Raw genomic sequence first — 6,160 nt, 5'->3', positions numbered from 1 at the left:
ACGATTATGACAAAAATCATAATTGTCGATTAATCCCTTGAAATTGTAATTGCGATTATTAATTACGATTATCACAATTTACATTGAATGATGTTTATACCATTGTTTGATGCAACTGCGTGCCGTATGGTTATATGAAAATAAACAACTGAAAAACCTTTAGTGCTTTTCTATAGTATTAAGCCTCAAATGTCAACTATACATCGGATCGGTTTCTTCTTTAAATTATAAAAAAAGTAAAAATATGAATGGTATTATAATGTTATACTAAAACTAAAACAATGGAAAACCCCTTAAGATAACATATAGAAAGAAAAAAACATATCTTAAGCGTGCAGAATAACACATGGATGATTAATTCCCGCTTTGAACGATTACGTAATTGTGGCATCCATAATTGTAATTGCGATTAGAAATTCGATTAATTTTGCAGCCCTATTAAGAACCAATCAGGAATCTGTTGCATCTTATGCCCTTGTATTCCAGGAAAAAATGTGTTTTAATTACATTATAGTTGTATAATTTAAAGCTTGTCGCATATTTTCTTTTTGTAAAGGAAATTTTTTTGGCCCATTAAAATGTACATTTGTGCACAATTTTGAGACATTAACATACTCCTATGTGACTAATCCAAAATGTACTTGTTTTTGTGAGTATTTATGTGTGAAGGGTTGGTGTGCATTGCTCTCTGCTGGGGACTCATTCTTTTTGCTGCCTGCCATCCTATGGGATTGAACTCAAGGTTGTTTGTGTTGCAGGCCAGGCCAGATGGGAGTTGGTTGGCTTACTCTTGGTTACAAACGCTGTTACCTTAGGCAGCAACTACATGCAAAACAAACCCTTAAACAGTGCTAGCACCCATGCAAAATGAATTGATGAGGTTTTGACATGGAGAAATAGTGATGAAATTAGGAAGAGAATTATTGGAAATTATTCCATTTTATTGGAAACACTTTCATCTTGTTTGCTTTGACTACAGACAATGTTTATAACATTCCAAGTAAACGATTAGCAAAAATACTGCTTTTTTAAAAATCAGATATCATTGTTGTCACTTTGACTCTCTCCTTTTTATGTCTGTCTCTCATTTTAAATGAGGTGCATTGCATGAAAATGGAAGCAATTTAAATGTCACATTTAATGGCTCTCCCAGGGGGTATACATTTGGGTATTTTTAGAAAAAGAAAAAAAAATCAGCTGTCTCTCAGGCTTGTGTATTTTCACAAAGAGAAGAGGGAGCCCGAAAACAGAGAAAAAAGAAAATAGTAAAAAGGCCTCTTGAATACCTTGAAACATGCCTTTATGCTAAAGTCATTTTTTTCATACGTTTAGTAAAAGCTAGTAAAATATAGCAACGTAATTTTTGTTTTTGGGGCTGTCAGAGCACTGTGGTGTTGATGCACAAAACAACTTGCAAGTTTGCCTTTAGATGGCAGAGTGACCGCGAGAAGCTCCATCTCTAACTTGCTGCACGGTTTGAAACATTTGTGTGTAGGCAGGTTAACTTTACCTTCTCTCTGTTCTGCATCTCTTGTCTGTTTCTCTATCCTTCATTCAAATGTTTCTATGATCTGAAGAAGGTTTTCATCACGGCCATCTCCATAACCGCCCACTGTACATCTGTAATCTCTTATAATCTCTTTTTATACTCCTCTTTAATCATACTGTTTTTTTTTTCTTTCCTCTATATCCTGCTGATCCTCCTGTGTCAATCCTGAATTTTCATTCTGCCTAAATCTGCTTTTTTGATCCTTCTCTTGAGTCTTTATTTTCATTTTGGTGTCTACTTCAATTCTGTTGTCAATATAAAAGGATATTGTTCTGCTGCACAAATCTTTTTTTATCCAGCCACACAACTCTTTACACATTTTCATACTGTATTCATATTGTATTATTTACAACAGAATTAAAAATGACTGTTCTTACCATCTAGCGATTCTTCCACATTGTCCTTTGGCTGGTAGGTCTGAGCAGTCAAGAGTTTGAACAGTGACAATCGTCCTCTTAATTCAAGATAGGAAATTGATCAAGGGCTGAAGGTCATCTTGATTCTCTATGTCCTTCAATTTAAGTGACCAATGAAAATTGCAGCCCTTTACTGTAGGATTCCTATGAATTGTAGGCACTGAAATAAGGATAACATCAACCAGAAACACCCTGGGAGTTTTCAGCTTTCAGTTCCAGTGTCAATCAATAGAAGCAGCCAGAATTTTCATCACTTCTGTACAGCAAGAGTATATCCGAGGCGATGATGTGTATTCAAGTTGCAGTGTGTCCTTCAAAGTTGACATCATGATGATTGTGTTTTCTTGAATGAGGATTGACGGAACACGGGGATGTTGTAACCCCTCATCTTTGAGACCGTGTTACCTGTGAAGAAAACATTTTCAGTGAATTAGAGTGCCAGAACAGAAAAGAAGACTTTTATATTCAGTGTGTCAACTAGTGTTGTCAAAAGTCGGTACTAAATAAATGAAAACGTTATTTTCATTTCATCTTGTCTGTAATGCCTGAGCAGCGTTTGTGAGCGGAGCGCTGCTTTGTGTATAGCCGTTACCAGGGAAACCTCTATCTCTCCTGCCCTACAAGCACCTCCTGCTGGCAGAGAATGAATTTGCATATATATGCCGCCACAAATAGAGAGCAAGTCTGTGGGAAACACCGCTTCTGTTATGAATATTATTCAATATTTTAATTTGAATGTCGGATTGAAATGAACATCGCCGTTAGCGTAGTTAATCGTTAGCATAAGTGAGGCTGTTTCCCATACATTGATTTACTGACTGCCACAAATAGATTTTCCAAAAGGCTTTGACTTTGTTGAATTAACATGAGCACTGCACGTTTCAAAATCGAAACCCGGTGCGGGTGTTTTTATATCACTGTATTTCTAAAGGAATCCGACTGTCTTCAGAAAATTGGATGTCCGTTTCATTTAATCTTGCATGTAATGTCTGATAAAGCAGTGTTTTTTTGAGCAGAGCGCTGCTTTGTGTACAGCCGTTACCGGGGAAACCTCAATATCTACCACTCCAACAGCGCCTCCTGCTGGCAGATAATTAATTTGCATATATATGCCGCCACAAATAGAGAGCAAGTCTGTGGGAAACACCGCTTCTGTTATGAATATTATTCAATATTTTAATTTGAATGTCGGATTGAAATGAACATTGCTGTTATTAGAGTAGTTAATCGTTAGCATAAGCGCGGCTAACGCTAATATAATGAGCATTAAAATTAAGTTTTTATTAACTATTTAATGCTCCTATAACTTTTATTAGGGAAAAAAAAAAATAGGAGGACATGATGATATTTACTATTTTTACACACCAGAGGATTTTAAATGAATTGTGAATCTAAAATATGCGTGTTAAAGAATGTACAAATGGTTAACATTGTTTGTGTCATATGTCATATCAGTTAGAAAAGCAGTTCTGGGCTTTTTTTTTTTTTTTTTAGCTAACTTAATTAGTTGTTATTCTTGGCTGAATAACTCTAGAAGGTTTTCATTTAAAATTATATGTACACAGTTTGGATTAAATTAAAGTATAGTCAAATTTTTTAATTAGCATGTTTTTGTGTTTTGCTTTGGTACCGAAATTGTTACAGAGAACCGTGTATTTTCACTGGTATTGGTACCGAATACTGAAATTTTGGTACCGTGACAACACTAGTGTCAACAGTGTGTCTCTCTCTAAAAAGAACTGTATTTCAAAGAATATCAACTCTGAAAATGGTGAAGTCAAGTTCAGTGTGCAGAATTAAGTGGAAAATCTCTTTTACAGACTGCTCTAAGCCAGCCAGGACCAAAAATGCAGAAATCAAGGCACACCCATATTGTTGCAAACTGGGTCACATTGTTGACAAGACTGAGGTAGGGCAAGAAATGATGGGTGTCTGTGATGTCTGTTCTGACTCAATTCTCTGTATTAGGTAAAGACAGACCAAGATTTTTTTCCTACCAGATTTCTGAGACCAATTAAGTTTTTTAGGTGAGTCTGAAATTATGCCTAGTGTATTTTTTCCATATATTTAGATTTTCGCTTTGAGTGTTTGTTGTTTATGTCTTCTAGAACTACTGCTTTGGGACTGAGCGTCTGAACCAGCAACTGTTAACTCTCTTTGTATCATAGTGTGCTGAATCTGTTTAAATTCCCAAGCCTGACGTGGTTGATTTGTGTTTGTGATGTTGAAAGTCTCCTCTGGGCCCCACTGGCTCCCAGTCTAATTGCTTTTTCACGGTCCAGTCAGAGATTGGGAGTGATCAAAAACATTATTGCAGAAATGTATTGCACCATGTGGATGTAGCAGCCTGGTGAAGATGGATCAGCGGAGGCCCATAGTACCACGTGTGTGAGGAGACAGGGAGCATTTCCAAAGCACATAGCTAATGTAAAGGGAATTGAGGAGAGGAGAAGTAATAAGGACAAAGAAGGCTAATTAAAATCAATGAACGTATTGGGGAATTTTCGCCAATCAATGCTCTTAGATAGCAGAAAAGGCTAACGCCTATTGAGACAGATGCCTTAAAATGTCTAGCGAGTGTAAAACCAGACAAATACACAGCCCGTTGCCCTTCTCTGTTCACCTTTCTCACTCTGCCTCTCTCTCTCTCGTATGGTATAATGGGGCAGTCACATTAGGGAAGAGATTATGATGAGAAATGATAAGAGGTTATATCAGTGCTGCTGTCATGCTCGCACTGACCTCCATCCCCAGACGTGCTTGAGTAAATGCTGAAAATGGACAGTAATAATGTTCACCTGGAGTAGGGTGGTGCAGTTCCACTGCTCCAGGTTTGTTAATATTGCTGATGGTAAAGATGTCCTCCATTCTTAAAGTTATTAGAATGGTGACAGATCTGTGCTTTTATTTGTATGCCCTTGCATGTTTGAGGGTGAGTGCGTCTGTGTATATGTGTTCGTGTCCATGCATATGTGTACAAGCCCATGTCTAACATTTTTACCATCCTGTGCACGTAACCTACCCATCTCTGCCTTTCAATTTCTCATTTGCGGCGAAAGGGAGAGAGAATGGAAAAGAGAGAGAGGGGCAGATGGAGGAGGAAAGGAAAGAAGGAAGATTGATGAACCTATTGGAATCAAATTTGGTGGCAGAAATGACTGTCAGGCCCAGTTTCCACAACAACACATATTCACAGCACTGACACAAAGACAGACTCACTGGGCTTTGTCTTAGGATCATGAAGGAGCATGAAGTCTTAATGGTCTATCTTGTTCCTCACACAGCTTTGTCATAAAATATTACTCAAGCAAATCATGAAATAATTATTCCCCAGCAAATCCAGTTTATTATTCATTCACAACAAGCACTGATAAATAACGTTGTTGTATTGGCTGGCTAACAATGTAAACAACTGGAGAGCTTTGTGTTACTGTCTGGTCCCTTGCAGTAAACTTGGTTAATATGACATGATTGGTATAGGGCCCTCAGGAATTGTGGTATTTTACTGAACAGTGATTGACTGTATGTGTGTATGTGGCTTACATTGGGGCTACGAATATAGACGCCGTAATAGCAGAGCATTGGCCGGAGGGCATACTTGTATGTCAGGATATTTTTCAGTTCCCATATCAGCACATGCCTGCGAAACTAGTGCTCTAGGCCTCCAGGCTACAGTGTTGTAGTGATAGTCCACAGTGCAGTTCTGTTTTAAAAAGGTTTCGTCAATGGGACTCTGTGTTAGAATTGTAAGTGCTCTAGAATATTCTACAGTTGTCACGTTCAAAAAAATGACAGATCTGTCTTCTGCTAATGATACTTCAAGCTTCTTTTTAGGAAGCGGTCTAATTCATTGCTCAGTAGTGTTGTTTTTGGCGGCCTGTTTTAATTTTAGTTTTAGTCTAGTCTTTGTGTGAAGCTGTCATTTTAGTTTTTATTAGTTTTAGTCACGTTCATACTCTTTTTAGTCTAGTCAAGTTTTAGTCAACTAAAAGTCTGAGCATTTAGTCTAATTTTAGTCAGAATTATCCATGACTATTTTCAACTAGTTTTAGTCGACGAAAACTGATGACATTTAGTCTAGTTTTAGTCGACGAAAACTGATGACATTTTAGTCTAGTTTTAGTCGACGAAAACTGATGACATTTAGTCTAGTTTTAGTCGACGAAAACTGATGACATTTAGTCTAGTTTTAGTC

At 37.3% G+C, this 6,160-nt stretch overlaps 2 protein-coding genes across 5 annotated transcripts in view; one reads left to right on the top strand and one right to left on the bottom strand.

The window, feature by feature from the left end:
* The window catches only part of LOC107676530 (O-acetyl-ADP-ribose deacetylase MACROD1-like), a 74,072-nt gene that overhangs the window by 15,737 nt on the left and 52,175 nt on the right, over positions 1 to 6,160 (top strand). The window lies entirely within an intron of this gene.
* Positions 1 to 6,160, bottom strand: part of LOC107676529 (leucine-rich repeat transmembrane protein FLRT1-like) — a 38,364-nt gene that overhangs the window by 7,512 nt on the left and 24,692 nt on the right. For 2 of the 3 annotated variants that reach the window (XM_016471089.1, XM_016471090.1), the window contains exon 2: positions 1,927 to 2,370. The gene's annotated coding sequence lies outside the window, so the exon portion shown is untranslated. Of the gene's footprint in view, positions 1 to 1,510; positions 1,561 to 1,926; positions 2,371 to 6,160 lie in introns of those variants that run through there. The other variant, XM_016471091.1, reaches the window with a different exon arrangement.

The sequence above is a fragment of the Sinocyclocheilus anshuiensis genome, unplaced genomic scaffold (genome assembly GCF_001515605.1).
Source record: "Sinocyclocheilus anshuiensis isolate Anshui unplaced genomic scaffold, SAMN03320099.WGS_v1.1 scaffold64, whole genome shotgun sequence".
In the NCBI taxonomy this organism is placed as follows: Eukaryota; Metazoa; Chordata; class Actinopteri; order Cypriniformes; family Cyprinidae; genus Sinocyclocheilus; species Sinocyclocheilus anshuiensis.
Note: the sequence above shows the minus strand (reverse complement) of the source record. Positions and strands in the feature narration are given on the sequence as shown.